General features: G+C 47.0%; 1 non-coding gene across 1 annotated transcript; it reads right to left on the bottom strand.

Moving 5' to 3' along the window:
- Window positions 1–2,954: 2,954 nt before the first annotated feature.
- Window positions 2,955–3,061, bottom strand: LOC122486193. The gene has a single exon (XR_006298050.1). It is a non-coding gene; the product is annotated as a U6 spliceosomal RNA (small nuclear RNA).
- Between the last annotated feature and the right edge of the window lie 17,308 nt (window positions 3,062–20,369).

Raw genomic sequence — 20,369 nt, 5'->3', positions numbered from 1 at the left:
AAACATCCTTGGATGTTCCATTTTCTCCTTGTGCTCTTTCAAAGCCCCTGGGACAATGTGTATCCCTGGGGTAGGGGAATGGATCAGGGGGTCATATCTTTTCATCTGATGTTTTGGGGCAGAGGCTAGTCCCCAGCAGAGAACCAGACACAGGGAAGGAAATCGGGGTAGCAGTTTTACACCCATGAATGGGCCAGTGTTACTGACCATGGCGGGTGGCCTGCCCCTCCCTCTTCAGCCCACCCTCTTTGGCCCCCCAAGTCAAGAGGAGGTGCTGGGAGTTAAATCCCTAAGCGGGGCTTTCAACCTTGAGCCCTCTTGTGTTTTGCCGCCTCTTGGAGGCCCCTAGACATGGAGCCCCCGGTTGCCCACAGTGGTAACCTGCTCACTCATTAACACCCCCTTAATTAGCTTTCCTCCCTTCCCTCTTGCCTCTCCGCTCTCTCCTGTGCTTCCTGGAACCACCCCCCAAATCAACTACTTGCACTCCAATCCTTGCCCGTATGTCTGCTTTTAGAACTCAAGCAAAGACACCAAGATACCAGGCCTCTGAGCTCTGGCTGTCCTGGCCACATGACATTAGGCCATGCCCCATAACTTCTGAGAGCCTCTGTTTTCAAATTTGTAAGATGAGGGGTTAATGCTCTACGGTTCTTTGCGAGTCTGTTTCTTAATCATTAAAAAATTAAAGTCATTCAGGATGGCCACAGGGCAGGAACGTAGGCTTGTGAGCTCTATATCTGGATTGCAAGATTAAATATCAATACAGCATTGTACAGAAGCAGGTGTTCAACTGGGTGACACATTCTAACTAGAGCTGGGAATCAGAGAAAGGGAAGATGTAGTCAGGGGAAGCTTCCTGGGAGAAGGGGGTTTTGAGATGGGCCATAAGTGGGGTAATCTAGGTAGGTTGGGGCCCACAGCGGGGAAGCGGAACACAGAGAGAGGCCTCTAGAGCCTATGTTTGTGTCCCTGTAAAAATCCATATGTTGAAGCCCTCACCCCCACTATGATGAAGTATTTGGAGGTGGGCCTTTGAAGTATTCGGAGGTAGTTAGGTTTAGATGGTCATGAGGGTGCGGTCCCCATGATGGGATTGGTCCCCTTCTGAGAGGAGACAGCAAGAAGGCAAGTCAAGAGGAGAGCCCTCACCAGGACCTGAGTCTGCCGGCACCTTGATCTTGGACTTCCCAGCCTCCAGAGCAGTGAGAGATGAATATCTGTGGTTTAAGCCCCCATTGGTGGTATTTTGTTACAGCAGCGTGAGCTGACTAATACATGTGTAATGGAGCTTTCTCAATCCTGGGCGAACAGCACTGGACCACGGGCTATTACACACATTGTTATCTGGTAGGTGTTGGGGTGGTACAGATATTTCTTCTTTATTTAGAATTTTTTTAATGTTTATTTATTTATTTTTGAGAGAGAGAGAGAGAGAGAGAGAGACAGAGCACGAGTGGGGGAGGAGCAGGGAGAGAGGGAGACACAGAATCCAAAGCAGGCTCCAGCCTCCAGCTGTCAGCGCAGAGCCCAATGCAGGGCTCGAACGCAAGAACTGGGAGATCATGACCTGAGCCCCAGTCGGACGCCCCACCGACTGAACCACCCAGCCGCCCCTGGTTGTTTCTTTTTTAATGATCAATTATCCATAAGTTTTTGGAAAGTCAGGACTTTGGAACACATGGATAATTTATCTAAAAAGACACTACTCATCCATTTCCTTTCCCATCTCATCGTGTCCTATCTTGTCCCTCCTGTGTATGAAGGGACATCTGCCATGTGAGGGGACCCTGGAGACCAGTCCCTTCAGCACAGCCAGCTGGCATAGGCTCTTGTCATAAGAACCTCAGAACGAGGAGATCTTGGACCTAAAAACATGGATGGGCTAAGAGGCTCCGATGATGGAAACAATTCAGACAGTCCTGTTTCTAGAAGGAATAGAAGATGCAATTTTCGGTCTCTCTGGCCTGAGCCAGGACTGTTTAGGTAAACTGCTCTCCCTCGCTTTACGGGCTGGGGGGTCAGTCCTACCAGTTCAGTGGTGGCCACCTGGGACACATGACTCTTTTGCCAACCTTAAGTTGGGCTGTCTTCAGTGTGTTTTGATGGTGGCCTCCCAGCCACTTTGACAGGCAGTCAACAGAGCCACCAAGAAGGGCACAGGTCCCGTAGCCAAGCGGTCTGGTTAAAATCCGCATGCTGCCTTCCAGCTGTGTGACCTGGGAAGGCTTCTTAACAGCTCTGTGCCTCTGCTCCCCGACCTGAGCGGCGGGGCTGAGAAGAGCAGCTGTCTCTTGGGGTTGCAGTGGTGACAGAGGGGCTGTGTGTGTGTGTGTGTGTGTGTGTGTGTGTGATGGGCTGAGGCTAGCACCTGATTCTTGGGGAGAGCAAACAGTTGTTAGCCCTTACTACGACCACCAGCCGTCTATTTTTTTAAATTTTTACTTAATTTATTGTTTTTATTTTTTTATTTTTTAATTTTTTTTCAATATATGAAGTTTATTGTCAAATTGGTTTCCCTTAATTTATTGTTTTAATTTACATCCAAGTTAGTTAGCATATAGTGCAGCACCGATTTCAGGAGTAGATTCCTTAATGCCCCTTATCCATTCAGCCCCTCCCCCCTTCCACACCCCCCCTAGCAACCTTCTGTTTGTTCTCCATATTTAATTTATTATTTTTTTTCCAACGTTTATTTATTTTTGGGACAGAGAGAGACAGAGCATGAACAGGGGAGGGGCAGAGAGAGAGGGAGACACAGAATCGGAAACAGGCTCCAGGCTCTGAGCCATCAGCCCAGAGCCCGACGCGGGGCTCGAACTCACGGACCGCGAGATCGTGACCTGGCTGAAGTCGGACGCTTAACCGACTGCGCCACCCAGGCGCCCCTGTTCTCCATATTTAAGAGTCTCTTATGTTTTTGTCCCCTTCCCTGTTTTTATATTAGTTTTGCTTAAAAACATGGAAGCTTCACGAATTTGTGTCACCCTTGTGCAGGGGCCGCGCGAATCTTCTCCGTGTTGTTCCAATGTTAGTATATGTGCTGTCGAAGCGAGAACACCAGCCACCTCTTCTTATAGGAAAGGGGGGATCTGGCATTCAGGATGGGACGCCCCAGGGCGTGGGCTCTGGGGGAGCTTTCAGACTCGGAGTGAGGGGTCAAGGCCGACTGCCTGAGGACAGGTGCAGCCCACTCTGGCAGTGCACCTTCTAGAAGACATAGCAGAAAGAGCAGAAGTGAGATTGGTGGCTCTCTAAGTCTGAACCGCTGTCCTGACCGCCCGCCCCCCCCCCCCCCCCCCCGCCATCGGCCAGCTGTGGCCTCTTCTCGATGGGCTGGGTCCCTGTCTTACACTCAGGTCTAGAGTAGGACCTGGCTGGGCAGGTGCTACATGATTTTGCAGCCCTAATGGGCCCAGGGAAGGTTTAGCGGTTGCCGTCCAGGCAGCCCTCCCCTCTCTCTCTCCTTCCCTCCTTCTCTGCGTGTGCTCCCACAGAGGAGGCCGAGCTGGGAGGTCTAATACTGCCTGGTTAATGGCTTATAGATCGTTGGCGCATCAGGGCCGATGGAAGTGCCTGTTAAGCTTGGCATTGAGGGCCTGAGTCAAATGGCCCGAGACAGATTTATGGCTATCTTCCAGGCCACGCTGGGAAAGTGCTCCCCGACAGGACTCCAGACTCCCACGCACCGGGAAAACCCAGGACAATGGAGGGAGCCTTCCAGGGAGGGCACCCCCCCAGTGCTGCTGCGGAGGCCCACAGCCTCGCCTGGGGTGTCAGCACCCCTCAGGACTCAGGATGGAATTGCCTGAGGAGGAACTGAGGTCTCAGCAAAGGACAGATGTCCTCGTTCGCCTAGAAACAAGTCCAGGAAGACTGACTAATTAGCACTAATTTGGAAAAAGGCCAGCCTGATCTAGTAACGAATAATAAATTCTGAATTATGTTTTAAAACAGGGTTTTACCACTCTGAATAAGCTGCAACAGACCCGCGTAGAAAGCACCCAGTGTGTGTGTGTGTGTGTGTGTGTGTGTGCGCATGAGAGAGAGAGAAGAGAGAGAGAGAGAGACCTTATTCTTGTCCTGAAGGAATTCACAATGTTTGCGAATGGGTGATATACAATTGTATTACTTGGTATTTAGTAAAATTAAATTACCAAAACAGTGGAGAGAAGGTTCTTGGGGACCTACTAGAACGAACAGATGAATGATGTGTAATAGCCCACCCTGTTTGTGTGCAAACTGGCACTTTTGCTGGGCTTGTGTGCAGCTTTCCTGTGGGTTAAATGCCTCCCGCACACTATGCTTCACACCTTCCTCCGCCATCGCATCTCCTAACCTGAGCGGCGAATTTCCAGCCTGCCACGGCTGCTCAGGTGGGCCACAGATCTGCTTGTCCATCAGGGGGACAGAGCACATATGGGACTCTTGGATGAATGCATTTGGGGCCCTGGAGTGAAAACCCCGTCCTCGCCCTGGGAGGCTGGGCTTTCCCAACTTGGAGAAAATTGCTAAAGGCTCAGGGACAGGTTCGCTGTCTTATACGGTTTTCAGAGCTGGGGTCCTCCCTTCTCTTGGGCCCTTTAAGAACCTCCTGGCATTCACCTCCAAGGAGGAGGTTTGGCATTTCCATCTCCTTGGCTGGCAAATTGTAAATTTGGATATGAGCAGAAAATATAGTGACATCAAGGTTATGCGGTCCCGAGCTGACAAGATGGATAGCCCTCAGCAATCCGGCGTTTCTCTGTCTCCTTTTGGTTTCTTCTCTCTCCACTTCTCTTTCTTTTAACCTTTTTTAAAAAAAAAACATTTTTAGAGACTTTAATAACTGTGGAAGGATGCTGTAAGGCGGGCAGGGAAATCGATCATTTTTATTCGGTTGTGCGCGATAAAATGTAAGTTTGGGCAATAAATCTTCTTACCTGGAGGGGAAAGAACAGCATGCCTGGCCGTTAACACAACTCCCATTTTGAAGATTTTAATGAATGAATGAAACCCAGGTCTGAGTAATTGGTAACAATGGCTCCCACCTCCCTGGTGGGAACTCTGGGTTCTAGACTCAAGCTCTGCCTGGGGATGGGGCTTCACTTTTTCCTCCAATTCAGGCACCTGCTGGCTCCCAGTGTCCCCTCCCTCTGCTGGTATTGACCATCCTATCATTTCTAATCAATGACTCATCAGATACATATAAAGCATCCTCTGTGTGCGAGACACCATGCTTGGTATCAAGGAAGGTACAAATGAGTATGTCGGAGTCCTGGGCAAATTGTCCCCAAGAAAGACCATCACTAGGATCTGGGCGGTGTCTGGGGTGGGGGAGGGGTGGTGAGTGATGGCTTGGCAGATGCTGGAGGGGGTGCATTTGGTGACTCAGAGAAGGCTGCTGGGGATGAAGGGAATTAGAATCCTTGTGCTTTCTCGGAGGTCTTGGGTAGTTCCTTGGGGTCTGGTTTGAAGCCAAAATCTGGCCTTTAGTAATGGGAAGTTGTGGGGGCAGAGGGAAGTCTCTGGTTTTCCAGCCTAAGTCATCCTCTGCTCTCACCCTTTCCAGAGACGTTAAGAATTTTTGGTGGGCTCTTTCCCCCACCGACTTGCTAGATGCTTCTCCACAGTGCTGGTCACCGTCCCCTGGGAGCCTGACGGTGGATGGAGGCAAGGGTCTTGGTATTGGCTATGGGACACAATTTCGGGGGCCAGACATGTTAAACACATTCTGTTGGTCTTTTCTTCCAGCATCCTAAACAGAAAGGCATGGATGCTGCCTCAGTCAGCTCCAGCTGCCGTAACAAGATACCAGGGGCTTAAACCACAGCTCCGGAGACCGGGAAAGTCTAACATCGAGATGCCGGTATATTCGGTTCCTGGTGAAGGCTCGCCCCCTGGCTTTCCGACACCTGCCTTCTTGCTGTGTCTTCACATGGCAGAGAGAGAGAAAGGTCTCTCATCTCTCCTCCTCTTCGCATAAGGACGCCCATCACGAGGACCCCACCCTCAGGACTATCTAAACCTAATTACCTCCCCAAGGCTCACCTCCAAATACCATCACACTGGAGGGTTAGGGCTTCAACATCTGAATGGGGGACGATGCACCCACATTAAGCCCACAAAGATGCTGTGGTGTTAGGCTCTAGTTTCTGCTTTCTTCGTGGGTAGATCAGCAGGTGGGAGTCTAGAAAGTGTGAGGTGTTGTGTATGGAAAGGACAGGGAGAGACCTCTGTTGCCAGGTGGGGAATGTCTACCCCCTGCTCCTGCCCCACCGAGCCCGAGGCCAGAGCTCAGAAGGGTTTAGGGAACGCTACCCCTGCACCCATAACCCAGGGCACCTACCTCAAGCCCTCAGCTCTCCATCAGCTACCCTCCTCTCTGGACCCTTCCTAGCAAGGGCACCTCCAGGCCTGTCTTTCTCCCTGTGGCTCACCAGTGCTCTGGACTTGACCAACAACAAGTGCCTTCAACATCCTGGGTGCACACGTGGCTCTGTAAACAAAGACAGGGCATCCAATTACTCTGGAAACAACCTGTTTCTGTCTGCGGATCAGACTAGCGCTGTTTGCCTTGGGCATCACTACTGATGGATGTGAACTTTCCCCTTCAAGCCCCGCCATGACTCATGATGTGTGAGTGGGGAAGCCTTTCTTCCCCCAGGACCTGTGTGCACATAATCCCACTTAACCCTCTACGTGGTTGGTCTCACGACTCCTGTTCTGAAGGTGAGAAAACTGGGGCTGGAAGAGGTGAGTATTTACCCACATCTCCCAACTTATAAGCGGAGGAGCCAGAATTTGAGGTCCGTTCATCTATTCCAAGAGCCTGAGCCCTTCCTAGTACATCAAGGTGGTTGCTGTGTGGGGAATCCGCTTTGGCTGGCCCCCCATCCTCCCCAATCCAGAACTGCACTCAGAGAGCAAACATGAGAGGATAGAAATGGCTGCTCTTGATTACATTTATGTGGGACTGAGGGCAGCATCCAGCTAGGCCTGAAGTTGGATTGGTGGGTCTGTCCGACATCTTGAAAAAAAAATGGCGGCTGATTAAACTCTTCAAATTGACTCTCGCTTTTAAAGATTCTGCATCATATACAAGTCAGGGGCATTAGGGCTGGAGTGTAACACATGGATATTTTGGTGGCTGGGAAATTTCCCGGTGGAAACAAAGTGAATACCCATTGCTAGAGATTCAGGTGAATAAATTATAGTACATTTACACACTATTGCAAAACGATTCACTGAAGCTACACCAGAGCATTTACAACTTCCCAGGGCCATTGCTGAGTAAGAAAAGTGAGACACAAGAAACTGAATACCATATAATTCAGTAAAACAAACAACTACAAAAGCCCACCTGTACCCTTATAATAAGTATATGTATGTGTGTGTGCATGAAACATTATATACATATACGCATGTATGCACAGGTTAGTGTACATGATTTTAAAGAAAAATGTGGTGGGGCGCCTGGGTGGCTCAGTCGGTTAAGTGGCCGACTTCGGCTCAGGTCATGATCTCGCGGTCCGTGAGTTCAAGCCCCGCGTTGGGCTCTGTGCTGACAGCTCAGAGCCTGGAGCCTGTTTCAGATTCTGTGTCTCCCTCTCTCTGACCCTCCCCCATTCATGCTCTGTCTCTCTCTGTCTCAAAAATAAATAAACGTTAAAAAAAAAAAAAAGGAAAAAGAAAAATGTGGAAGGACCCCTCCTGGGATATTAGCACGGATCTCCCCATGGTTATGTAGATAAAGAAGAGAGAGATGGAAAGGAAAATGGAGCTAACAAGGCAAAGGAAAATAAGAGTACACACACACACACACATGCATATGACATTATTTATGGATTTACATTATTTATGCATTATTATGCATTCATATAAATAAGTGCAGGAAAACTTTTCAAAGTGTTTTTCCTAGAGCAACTGGGCTGTTACCCTCAGATCTGGGTGAATAAAGGAGAGAAGACAGGACCTAGGGGGACACAGGGCACTGGGCTGAGGCTGTGAGACAGAGAAGGCCAGGTCACAGGCTCTCCGCGCCCTCCTCCAACCTAAAGGGAGGGCTTGTTTCCTTCTTGGCTTTGACTCCGGCAGAAGGAACTGTGTGATTTGGGGTCTTCCCGAGCTGCCGCCTCAGAGGCTCCACCTGGCTCAGGGCTGAGCTGAACAGAAGGAGGGGGAAATACACTCTTTTCACTCTTGCTAGCGCTGGGGAAACCATAACATTATCATTCAAACGGGCCCCATTTGGAGAGCCAAGGGAGAGCTATTAAGGATTATATCAACAGGTACAAACCAGGCTTGTCCCTGGCGAACCTGGAGACAGGACCACGTGAGCCACAACACTTAAGTGGGGGAGGTGGCGGGGGGGGGGTCTACATATTAAATTCCATCGTCTTCTCCGAGCAATGTGTTCACATATCTAGTGTCCCTGGAGTCTGGGAAAATGGAAACTACTCTTAATTATGGTACCGCCCCGGGGAGAGGGGAGCTCTTGGCCTCAAGGTCATAAACACATGATGAGGCCAAGGGGGACTTATGTCTGCTACAGGCCCTGCTTGACCCCAAACGTCAAAGCCCTGGGCTGAGCCTGTCTGGGATATCTGCCCGTGGCCTCCATGTGATTGGTCTGGCCTTCAGAAGATGGAAATAATCACCAAGTTTTGCTGCTAGGGCAATTCGAACCTGATGTGTCCAGCCTCACGAGCTTGGAATATAAAATAAGTATATGCCGGGGCTCCTGGGTGGCTCAGTCGGTTAAGCTTCTGACTTCGGCTCAGGTCGTGATCTCTCACTGCTCGTGGGTTCAAGCCCCGTATCGGGCTCTGTGCTGACAGCTTGGAGCCTGGAGCCTGCTTCGGATTCTGTGTCTCCCTCTCTCTCTCCCTGTCCCCTGCTCACACTCTGTCTCTCTCTCTCTCAAAAATAAATAAACGTTAAGATTTTTTTTAAGTATATGCCTAATATCCAAGTTCAGTGACCAATGTTCCATCCAGCCATCTCAAGGAGGTTTTATTCCTCTCCCAGTGTCCTTACTTAATTCAGGGCACCCACATAGAAACTGCAGATTGGACCAGGGGAGGGAGAAATGGAAGGGAGGTGAGAAATTATATTTTCTGAAACCGTCTACTAATCTGAAACACCATGATTTAGGGCTACACGCTGCACTTTCCTTGGCTATGGGAGGAAGGCTATTTTAAATGGCATAGAGAATCAGACTAACACAAAAGGAAGCAGAGTACAGAGGTCGAATTGAGAGAAAGACCCTGATGATTCTGTTCAAACCCTTAGATCAAGCCATGCCTGAAGCCCACTCCTCAGTGCTGCAGACAGAATAATCACTCCCTAAATTGCTCATGTCCTCATCCTGAAAACCTGTGAATATGTTATCTTACATGGCAAAAGGGACATTACAGATATGATTAGGTTCGGGATCTTGAGATGGGAAAATCATCCTGGCTTCCCCGGGGTGGGCTCGGTCTAATCACAAGGGGTCTTTATAAAAGGGAGGCAGGAGGGTCAGAGTCCGAGAAGGAGAGGTGATGACGGAAACAGAACTTAAACTGACGCCATTGCTGAAAAGGGGCCATGAGCCAAGGAATTCGGGCATGTTCTCTGGAAGCTAAAACAGGCAGGGAATGACTTCTTTCCCGGAGCTTCCAGAAGGAACGGAGCCTGGCTGGCATCTTGATTTGAACCACATAAACTCACTTTCAGACTTCTGAGCTACCTCCAGAACTGTGAGACAACACATTTGCGTTGTTTTAAGCCACTAAAACGAGGCAGTTTGTTACAGCAGCGATAGAAAACAAACATACCCAGCTTCCCGATCGCTGGGGCCACGTTAGCTTGTGTTAGAGTTGGTTTTCTGTCATTGGGAACCAAAGGATCTAGACTAGCCCACCAGCTGCAGGGAGACTGGCACCCCTGTCTAGGGTAGCCCCATCACGCACTTGCTTCCGGGTCCAGCACCAGAAACTGGAGCCGTGGAAGGTGCACGGGGCAGTGCCGTCTCACTGCCTCCTTCCACTAATGAAGAATCCCAGCAAGGCCCGGGTAGGTCGAATGACTTCCCTGGGGCCGCAGATGAGTTTTCTACCGTTCACAGGCTCTGGATCTGGAGTCCACAGACGGGCTGCAGTGGTTGGCGTCCCTGGGAAATCCCAGACAAGGACGCGGGAGCACGGGAGCATGTGCACAGGGGTGGGGAGTGTGGGGGTATTTGTCCCTTGGGGCTCCCTGGGGGTCCAGAACCCTGTGTCCCTGGGACTGCCTTTGCAGAGGACGCTGGTGGGGGGGGGGCAGCTTTGACCTGTGCCTGTGCCCCTGGGCTCTACATCCATCGCCCCACACCTTCCCGATGTCCCTTCACCGCCTCACATTTCTCAGTGGAGGAGCCTGGGGCTGCTGGTGAGACCCATCTCCCGGGATGACGCCGGGCAGACACCATCCAGCCGCCCAGATCTGATTGTTTTGACGGCTTTGCCAAATTACAAAGCGAAGGCCCCATTTGGTGATGAGAAAAGCAATATTGTGGCAGGGACGTCTCATTTCTTTGAAAATCAGCGGTAAGTGAATTTGCATCCACCTAGTAGTAAATATGTCTGGCTGGCCCCCTCTCCAGCTATTGCGAGGGATTTAGATGCGCGCGGGTCTGCCTTATTATTTTATGATGGAGAGCAGGGGGAGACGGAGAAGGGCGGAGACAGCCGGGGAGGGAGAGAAAGATGAAGAGCCGTTTCTTGGGGAGGAAAAATTGAGGATGGGAAGTTTCCGCATGTTTTGCGAGGTTTCTTAGCTTGTGGCTGGGGCGCCGGGGAATCAAGGTGGGCAAATCATTTCGGGAAAAGGACTAGGCCTCTTTGGTCCCGTGCATTATGATTTAGAAGGCTCCGAGGAACCCTTGTCATGCCATGCCCTCTAAAACCCTCTTTAAAATTCAGCAGGGAAGGACCCGAGAAAAGATATACAGGCCTTCGTAGAGAGCAGGGGAGCGGGAGACGTCTGCCAGGACGCCGCGGAGGAGAGGGTTCCATGCAAATCTGTTTAAATCCCAGGTTGGTAGCTGCTGGGAAGACGAACGCTTTATCCTTTTTAAGGATAAAGTGGACACTATCTTTTTCTGATTGGAGAGAAGCCAGTAACTGAATGTTTTATGATCTCTGCATAGGAACGCCCTGGTTGACTCTTCCCTTTTCACTTCTGCTGCCAGGATGGAGCCTGCGGGGGAAGAAAGGAGAGCAAGATCGCCTCCACAGCAGGATATGGAAGAGGGCCATCGGCATGTGATTCCCTAAGCGGGAGCCGCTGACTCTATCCGAAACGGAGCCGCCGGGGAGAATCGAGACCAAACGTCTTACCTCGGCCTTCAAGGCCCCCTTGATTTGATTCCCAGCTTCTCACTCAAATGAAAGCCCAGAAAATCCCAAGAGAGTCTTCTTTCTTCACCTCTGTTTCTTTATCAGTGGAAGTTCTTCGCTGCTTCTTCCCTCTAGGTTCACTGTCAGGCTCAGGTTTATTCTTTCCATACAACACCGGAACAGTCTGCTACATGGACAACGGTTCCATGTCTCACCGTGTGACACAAGAGACGCAAGTTGGCTTGCTCAGCAGGGACAGGACTCGGGGAGGCCAGGGAGGTGTCTTCCTAAAGTTTATACCTGAGTTGTCTCACTTGCCCCCGGTTCCCCAGCCCTGTCACCCAAGGTCGACCAAGGTCATACAACTAGAAAAGGACCATGCCGGGAATCAAACCCGGGGGGTCTGGCTCTTATCCACTCCGCCATACTGCCTCTCTAATAATCACACATAGTCGTTACTTTTTAACTAATAATCACCAGATGCTTACAAGGCACCTAAATGTGTAAGGCACTGTGTCACTTTATTTGACGTTCATCCTCTCTGGTCGGCCTCACAACGTTATAAGCCAAGCCTTATTATTAACTCCATTTTGCAGATGAAAAAAATGAGGCACAGAATGGCTGAGTGACTTACCCACGGTCACACAGCCAATAAGTAGAAGTAAAGGCCATTAACTTCATGCCCATCCAACTCCAGACTTGCCTGCAAAGGGGTTCAGGACGTGCCTCCCCCAAATATGCCACTTTGGCGTAGTGATTATCTTGAGTCAAAGGCACTTGAGAAGCGGCAGATTCAGGAAGGGCTCTCTCACCTTCCTCCCTCTACCTAAAAGCAGGTCCTAACATTTCCCGTGAGAAAGGAGTCCTCCCTGCCTCAGGAAGCGAACACTCTCATTACCAGAAACCAGGGTCAGTGCTGATTATGGGCCAAAATAGCCTGGATTTTCCATTCGTTCTGTAGCTCTTAGTCACTGTCCCACAGTTTACTGCCTCTAGCCCAGACCCCTTTGCCTTTGTTTAAAATGATACACGCTTTTGGTCTAATGGCTTCTTCGGGTCTTCACTTTCCTTCTGGAAGCTTCCGTGTCGACGCAAAAATATGAAATACTTTTGTAAGCTTGTGTCCTGCTGATCTCTCTTATGTCGATGGAATTCGTAGGCCAGCTGCAGAACCGAAGGGGACAGTGGAGAGTTTTCCTCCCTTGCACGTTCTTAGCCCCTCGACAGCTTGGTTCCAGGTCCTCAGCCCCAAATTCACTGACTGCTGCTCTCCATTGAGCACGGTCCTGGGTGCTCAGGATCCTGGTCCCCGTCCTCAGAGAATTCGGAGTCCAGTGGGATGACAGATGTGGAAACGGACAACTACAAATGGGGTCTCTCAGCTCTGAGCTTTCTGGTGTCTCGCCTGTAGACAGCGTGGAGCAGGTGCCCGTCTGTTTCAGACACGACACATTGTTGCTCGGATGGAGATAGTTGCCCAGCTCAGTTACTTGAAGGCTTCGGGACCTGGGTGGGCAGACACGAGGCAGAATCCCACCCCCGCCCCCGCTTGAGTGACAGCAGCAAAGGCAAGGCGTTCTCAGCAGCCAGCCAGCCAGCTGCGCGGGCCCCCACGGCGCTCACCTGGTGGCTGCTCCAGGCTTGTTTACTGTCGCGTTTATTGAATCTTGACTAGTCTGGAAATAATTGCATTAATATTATTGACACTAATAGTACACCCGGATGTATTTATGTCTTGCTTCTCCCCGAGCAAGATTCGATTCATCATCGCTCTTGCACGAGTGGTCAGAGGCAAGCAGGAGTGCTAGGTGGAGGGGGAGTTCTCAGTGGTGTGGAGGTGAGAAAACACCTGCAGGAACCACACCTGTCCAGGAGACAGACGGCTTGGAGCCAGAGGCTCAGGGCCCCAGGCCAGACACCCAGAGGCTCACGAATTAAAACCGTCCTGCTCTGGGGGCACCTGGGTGGCTCAGTCGGTTAAGAGTCCCCCATTGGCTCAGGTCGTGATCTCACAGTTTGTGAGTTCAAGCCCCGCGTCGGGCTCTATGCTGACAGCTCGGAGCCTAGAACCTGCTTTGGAATCTGTGTCTCCCCCTCTCTCTGCCCCTCCCCTGCTCGCACTCCGTCTCTCTCTTGAAAATAAATACACATTAGAAAAAAACCAGACTGCCCTGCTTTGGCTCCCACAGCTGGCTGGTGGGGCATTCCTTTGAACGTGGGAGAGGGAAAGTTTGATACGATTTTTGGAGAAGGAAGGTGGGTGTCCCCAGAGCTCTTCTGAAACTGAGCTTCCCCACCGTCCACAGCCAACCACTCTGACCCTTGTGAACGCATCGATGGGGCTGCAGTGCCGGGCGGTTTCCTGTCTGCACTGATTCTGCGGGTTCTGTCCGCTCGTCCACTTGTGCGTAGCTGAGAATCTCAGCTGGAAAGAGGAAGCTCGTGCCTGAGGTCTCCTGTTTGTGTCCAATATTGTATGACTTGCAAATCAAGGTGTGTGTGTGTGTGTGTGTGTGTGTGTGTGTGTTGTTTCAGAGGTACGAGTAAACCTCGACTCTCAAAATCTAGACTTTTTATAATTCACTGGGTTTATTTTACTAGCCACTTGGGATTTTAACACAAAAAGGCTTCCTGCTACTTTTTTTAATTCAAAAGAGTACATAAAATGTATATATGCAGTTTAAGGAATAATAATAAAATAAAAGCGCCCATATATTCACCATTCAGCCGGAGAAATAGAGCCCTGCCAGGACCCCAGAAACCCCCTGAGTATTTATCCCCCATCACATGCCTCCCCCTCCCTGCCAGCCCTACCCTCACTTTCGTGCTAATCATTTCCTTACTGGCCTTTTTTTTCCCTCATTCTTTTTCTTTTCTCCAAAGTTTTACCCGGCACGTATGCACTCCCAAACAATATGTTATTTAGCTCTGCGTGATTTTGAACCTCATATAATGGGATCATGCTGCATATTTTCTTCTGCACCTGGCTTTTTCTGCTTAATATTGTTGTGTTCTCTCCTGTTGTGTGTGAGCAGTAATTTATTTATTTTCACTTAAAAAAAAAGTTTAAATTAAAAAAAAATTTTTTTAGTTTATTTTTAGAGAGAGATAGAGAGTGGGGGAAGGGCAGAGAGGGAGAGAGAGGAAGAGAGTCCCAAGCAGAATCCGAACCGGCAGAGCAGAGTCCGGTTCGGGACTCAAGCTCACAAACCGTGAGATCATGACCTGAGCTGAAACCAAGAGTCAGACGCTTAACCGACTGAGCCACCCAGGCGCCTCTATTTATTTTCACTTCTAAGTAGGGTTCTGGTGTGTGGCTACACTGTAATACGCAGCAATTTATTTGCCCAAACTAATGTTGCTGGAATTTGGGGATTTGGGCTTCAGGAAAGTCGCTCTGAATATCCACTCAAGCTGTTTGCCACTCTGAGGGTGGTTCTCAGCACGACAGGGTTGACATCTCCCGGGAACTTGTTAAAAATGCAGAATGTCATTTCTAGGGACCTTTCCTAGCCCTGCAGAATCAGCATCTGCATCGTAAGAAAATCGTATCCGCATTAAAGTTTGGGAGGCACTGCACTAGATGCGTAGTTTACAGCTAGGAGTGGAGTTGTCGAGGGCCAGGGCAAGCACCTACTCCACTTTATGAAGACCTGGCAAGCTGTTTTCCAACACGATCGTGCCGGTGCCTGTCTCCTGCAGTGGGGTGTGGTGAACATTCTGTTTTCCACATCGTCGTTGCTTTTGGTATTGACTTTTTTTTTTTAAGTTTGTTTATTTTTGAGAGAGAGAGAGCGCAAGAGTGCGTGCATGCATGTGAGCGGGGGAGGGGCAGAGAGAGAGGGAGACAGAGAATCCCAAGCAGGCTCCACGATGTCAACGCGGAGCCCGACGTGGGGCTCGAACTCGCGAGTTGTGAGATCATGACCTGCGCCAAAACCAAGAGTCGGACGCTAAACTGACTGAGCCACCCCCGCGTCCCTGGTATTGACTTTCAATCTTTGCCAATCTGGTAGGTGCCAGATGGTGTCTTGGTGTGTTTTTCCTTTTCCTTTTCCTGAATTCCAACATATCCTAGATGATGCCATGGCTCTGGCTCCGAGGACCGCGCTTAGAGTAGCAACCAAGATTCTCGCCTTTTATGTGTTTATGGACCCTCATGCTTTCTTTTGTAGCCAATGCCCGATGTTTCGGTCCATTATGCTGTGGGGTTGGTTGTCTTTTTCTAATCGATTCATAGGGGATATTCTGTTTAAGACTTTCACAGAGTGGTTCAGGTGTGAGAGCCATGCCAGGGTTGCACACACCGTTTCCTCTTCCCGGCAGATTTCCCAGCCTCCTCTGGGGTCAGATCGGGACCGTGGGACTGAGTTCCAATTACAGGAACGATAGTCTTGTTAGTTTGCCAGGGCTGCCCCGACAAAATACCACACACTGGGGCTCTTGAACAACAGAAATTAATTTTCTCACTGTTCTGTTGGCTTGAAGTCCAAAATCATGATGATGGCAGGTTTAATTTCTTCTGAGGCCTCTCGCTTTGGTTTGCACATGGCTTCTCTTTAGTTGTGTCTTCGCGGGGTCCTTCCTGGTCTGTGTGAGTCTGTGTCCTAAACTCTTCTTCTTATAAGGACAAGGATATTGAATAAAGACACACCCTGTGACTTCATTTCACCTTAATTACCTCTTAAAAGGCTCTGTCTCCGGGGCACTTGGGTGGCTCAGTCGGTTGAGCATCCGACTTCGGCTCAGGTCATGATCTCACAGCTCGTGAGTGTGAGCCTCACATCGGGCTCTGTGCTAACAACTCAGAGCCTGGAGCTTGCTTCGGATTCTGTGTCTCCCTCTCTCTCTGCCCCTAACCTATTCACATTCTGTCTCTATCTCTCTCAAAAATAATAAATAAAACATTAAAAAAAAATAAAGGCTCTGTCTCCAAATACGGTCACAATATGAGGGACTGGGGTTAGGAGTTCACCATGTGAATTCTGGGGGACGACACTACTCAGCATGTGACAATGGTCTAAGTCTTAGAATCACCCTACATGGTTTTCCAGCCCTTTCTTCCCCTATTGTGGCAACTTGGGAAACCACTTGTTCTGGGTGGGTGTCGCCCCAAGAGGGAAGAAGCAGCCCAGCCCCCTGAGTGACTGCTTGGAATAGAGCTGTCTGTCCCTCGGCTAAGACACGGCAGTGAACCAAACCTTCCCTGTGCAAGACCACTGAGATCGGGGGATCTGTCACTGCAAACCCGTATCCTCTCTCCTGACGAACGCAGGTTTGGAGCGAGACTAGACTGAGTTTTCTTGCGGATATTGTCCTTGCCTAGTCTTGGAATTGAGGTGACGCTAGCCTTTTAAAACAATCTGGGCATGTTTCCTCTTTTTCTATTATCTGGAAGAGTGGTTCCTAAAACATTTGGTAGAAATTGCTGATAAATCATTTGGGCCTGGTTTTTCTTTTCTGGGAAGATTTTTAACTAATGATTCAATTTCTCTAAAGGTCATTAGACTCTCCACGGTTTTTCTGCTGGTTCTTTGGTGGGGTGTATTTCTTTTTAAAGAATGCATCCATTTTGTCTAAACTTTAAAATGTATCACAAAGTTTCCATAATAAACTCTTTTTTTTTCCGCTTGTTCAATCATTACAGCCTGTGCAGTTATGACCTCTATCTAATTCTTTTTTGTTTTTAATGTTTATTTATATTTGAGAGAGAGAGTGCAAGCAGGGGAGAGTCAGAGAGAGGGGGAGACAGAAGATTCGAAGCAGGCTCTGTGCAGACAGTGGAGAGCCCAACACGGGGCTTGAACTCGTGAGCTGTGAGATCGTAACTTGAGCCGAAGTTGGACATTCAACCCACTGAAACACCCAGGTATTCCCTTTCTGTTTCTTAATATTGTTTATTTTTTCATTCTCCCTCCCCACCATCTTCTTATTTTCTTCTGATTCAGCATGCAAGGGAATTGGCTTTTTAGAAAGCTTTTTTTTTTTTTTCCCCAAAGAACCAACCTTTGGCTTTGATTATTCTTTCTGCTGCACTTTGGTGTGTGCCTTTTACTTTGCTCGTAACTTTAATATTTTATTCTTCTGCTTTCATTGGCTTTCTTCTGTTATTCTTTTGAATTCTTAATGTTTTTATTTATTTTTGAAGGAGAGAGAGACAGAGCATGAGCGGGGGAGGAGCAGAGAAAGAGGGAGACACAGAATCTGAAGCAGGCTCCAGGCTCTGAGCCATCAGCACGGAGCCCGATGCAGGTCTCAAACCCACAAACTATGAGATCATGACCTGAGCCGAAGCTGGACACTTAATCGTCTGAGCCACCCAGACACCTCCAGGTCTATGGACTTTTAGTGGATGTGTTTTTGTTATTAAATTTCGTACACGAATGCATTAGGTACAAGGAATACAGGATTCTTAGGATTTGTTGAGGCAGCTCTATGGTCTAGAACATATTTTTGTACTTATTCCATGAATGCTTTAAAATAAATGCGCTTCCTCCTACGTTGGGCGCATCATTCCATGTACCATCAGGAGAACTTTCTTATTTGCACTGTTCAAATTTTCTATTATTCTTGGTAATTTTTTGTCAGCATGATCAGTCACTGGGATGGATGTATGAAAAATCTCTTACTATGCGAATTTTTAAACTTCCTCTTGTGGTTTTTGTCATGTTTTGCTTTATATATCTTGAACTTTGTTTTGATGCGTAACAGTTTAGAATCGTGTCTTCTTGATGAGTTGAAACTTTTATCATTATGTACGAAGTCTCTTTATTTTTAGCTATGTTTTTGCCCCTAAGTCTATTTTAACCCAATATGGAGATAGCTTCACTGGCATTCTTTTGTTTAGTATTTTCTTGGTCTATCATCTTCCTTTTTTTTTTTTTTTTACTTTAACTTTTATGTTGACTTTCTATTTTCATGTTTTTTCTCCATCTCCTCTAAATCACACTTAGATTTTTATTTTATCTATCATCTATCTATATCTATTTTCAATTGAGAGAGAGAGAGAATGGGAGCAGTGGACAGGCAGACAGGGGCGGGACAGAGAGAGAGAGAGAGAGAGAGAGAGAGAAAGAGAGAGAAGAGAGAATCCCAAATAAGTTTCATGCTCAGCATGGAGCCTGACTTGGGGCTTGATTCCATGACCCTGGGATCATAACCTGAGCTTAAACTGAGATCGGGACACTCAGCCAACTGGGCTACCCAGTCACCCCATAGATTTTTAAAATTTAGTTTGATAATCTTGATCCTTTAACTGGAAAATCTAATTCATTCTCATTTATTATGATTGACATACTTGGGTTGATTTCTACCTTTTCTTGCATGCTTTTTATTTGTCTGGATTTCTATTTGTTTCTCTCCCCCACCCCCTTTCTTTAGGATGACTTTTAAAATTTATATTAATAATAATAATCATAATCTATTATTATTATTTTTTATTTTATTTATAATAATAATTTATTATTAATAATAATAATTTATTTATAATAATAATAATTATTATTATATTATTATTATTATTAATTATTCCATTTTCCCATCTACTTGCCTGGGAATCATATGCTCTATGCCTATCTTATTTACTGATTTCTGTAGCTATTTTACATGCATACTTGGCTTAACAAAGTTTAGAATTAATTGATACATTTCCATACCTCTTCGCTATACTAACTCCTTTGCTTTTCCATATAAAATTGAAAATAAGCTTGTCAGCTTCTATAAAGAAGTCTGTTGGGAATTTGATTATGGTTGTGGCAAATCTACAGATCAATTTGGGGAACTGTTGACATCTTGATGATATGACTACAGGATACTCTCCATTTGTGTAAGTCTTCTTTGATTTCTCTCATCTGTGCTTTGTAGTATTCAGCATATAAATCTTGCACCTGTATTTTATTGTTTCCATCAATATTATAAATGACACCTTAAAACTTAAGAGAAAATTCCATTCCCATTTGTTCATTACTAGTACCTAAAAATAGGATTGATTTTGATCTAACAGCTTATATCCTGTGTCCTTTCTGAACTAACTTATTAGAATTTGTTGAATTAGAATTAGAATTAGAATTATTTAGAATAGAATAGAATTGGAATTAGAATTCTAATTAGAATTAGAATTAGAATTTGTTGTAGCTTTTATAGATTCCTGGGGTGTATATATGTAGTCAACCATGTCATCTGTGAATACAGACAGATTTATTTATTTTCCAATTAGTATGCCTTTTGTTTCATTTCTTGCTTATTTTACCCATAAGGACTTCTGACAGATGAGCAGTGAAAGTGGATGCCACCTGATGTTAAGTGGAAATCATTCAGCCTTTTAAAATTAGGTATGATATCAGCTGCAGGTTTTTCACAAATAAATCTTATCATGGTGAAGAAGTTTCTTTTTTCCCTCACTTGTTAAGAGCTTGGTTTTTAACATATTAGGACCCTATGTTACATTTAGCCAAATTATTTTTCTACATCTTTTGGGATGATCATATGATTTTTCTCCTTTAATCTGCTGATACAGTGAATTACACTGATTCGTTAATGTTGAACTAAGCTAGAATTCCTGTGATAAATCCCAACTTGGTTATGATATTATCATTTTTATATATTTCTATATTTATTTTGCTAATATTTTGTTAAGGATTTTTTTTCATCTTTGTTTATGAGGGATATTGGCCTATAATCTTTATTTTATTTTACTTTTTTTTCCCTTGTAATGTGTTTGGTTTTAGTATAGCCTAATATTGGTCTCATCTAATGAGTTGAGAATGTCCACTTCTATTCTCTTTTCTGGAAATGTTTATGTAGAACTAGCATTATTCCTTCATTAAATATTTGAAGGACTTGTGACGGGGTGCATGTAGTCATCTGAACATGGAATTTTCCTTATGGGAGGGTTTTTAACTCTGCAATTTTAACTATGAATTTAATTTCATTAACAGATATAGGACTATTGAGGTTATCTATTGCCTTTTGAGTGACCTTTGATACTTAGTATCTTTCAAGAAATGTGTCCATTTAATCTAAGTTACT

The sequence above is a fragment of the Prionailurus bengalensis genome, chromosome E1 (genome assembly GCF_016509475.1).
Source record: "Prionailurus bengalensis isolate Pbe53 chromosome E1, Fcat_Pben_1.1_paternal_pri, whole genome shotgun sequence".
Taxonomy (NCBI): Eukaryota; Metazoa; Chordata; class Mammalia; order Carnivora; family Felidae; genus Prionailurus; species Prionailurus bengalensis.
The sequence above is the reverse complement of the archived record's forward strand: the minus strand, read 5'-3'. Positions and strand labels throughout refer to the sequence as shown.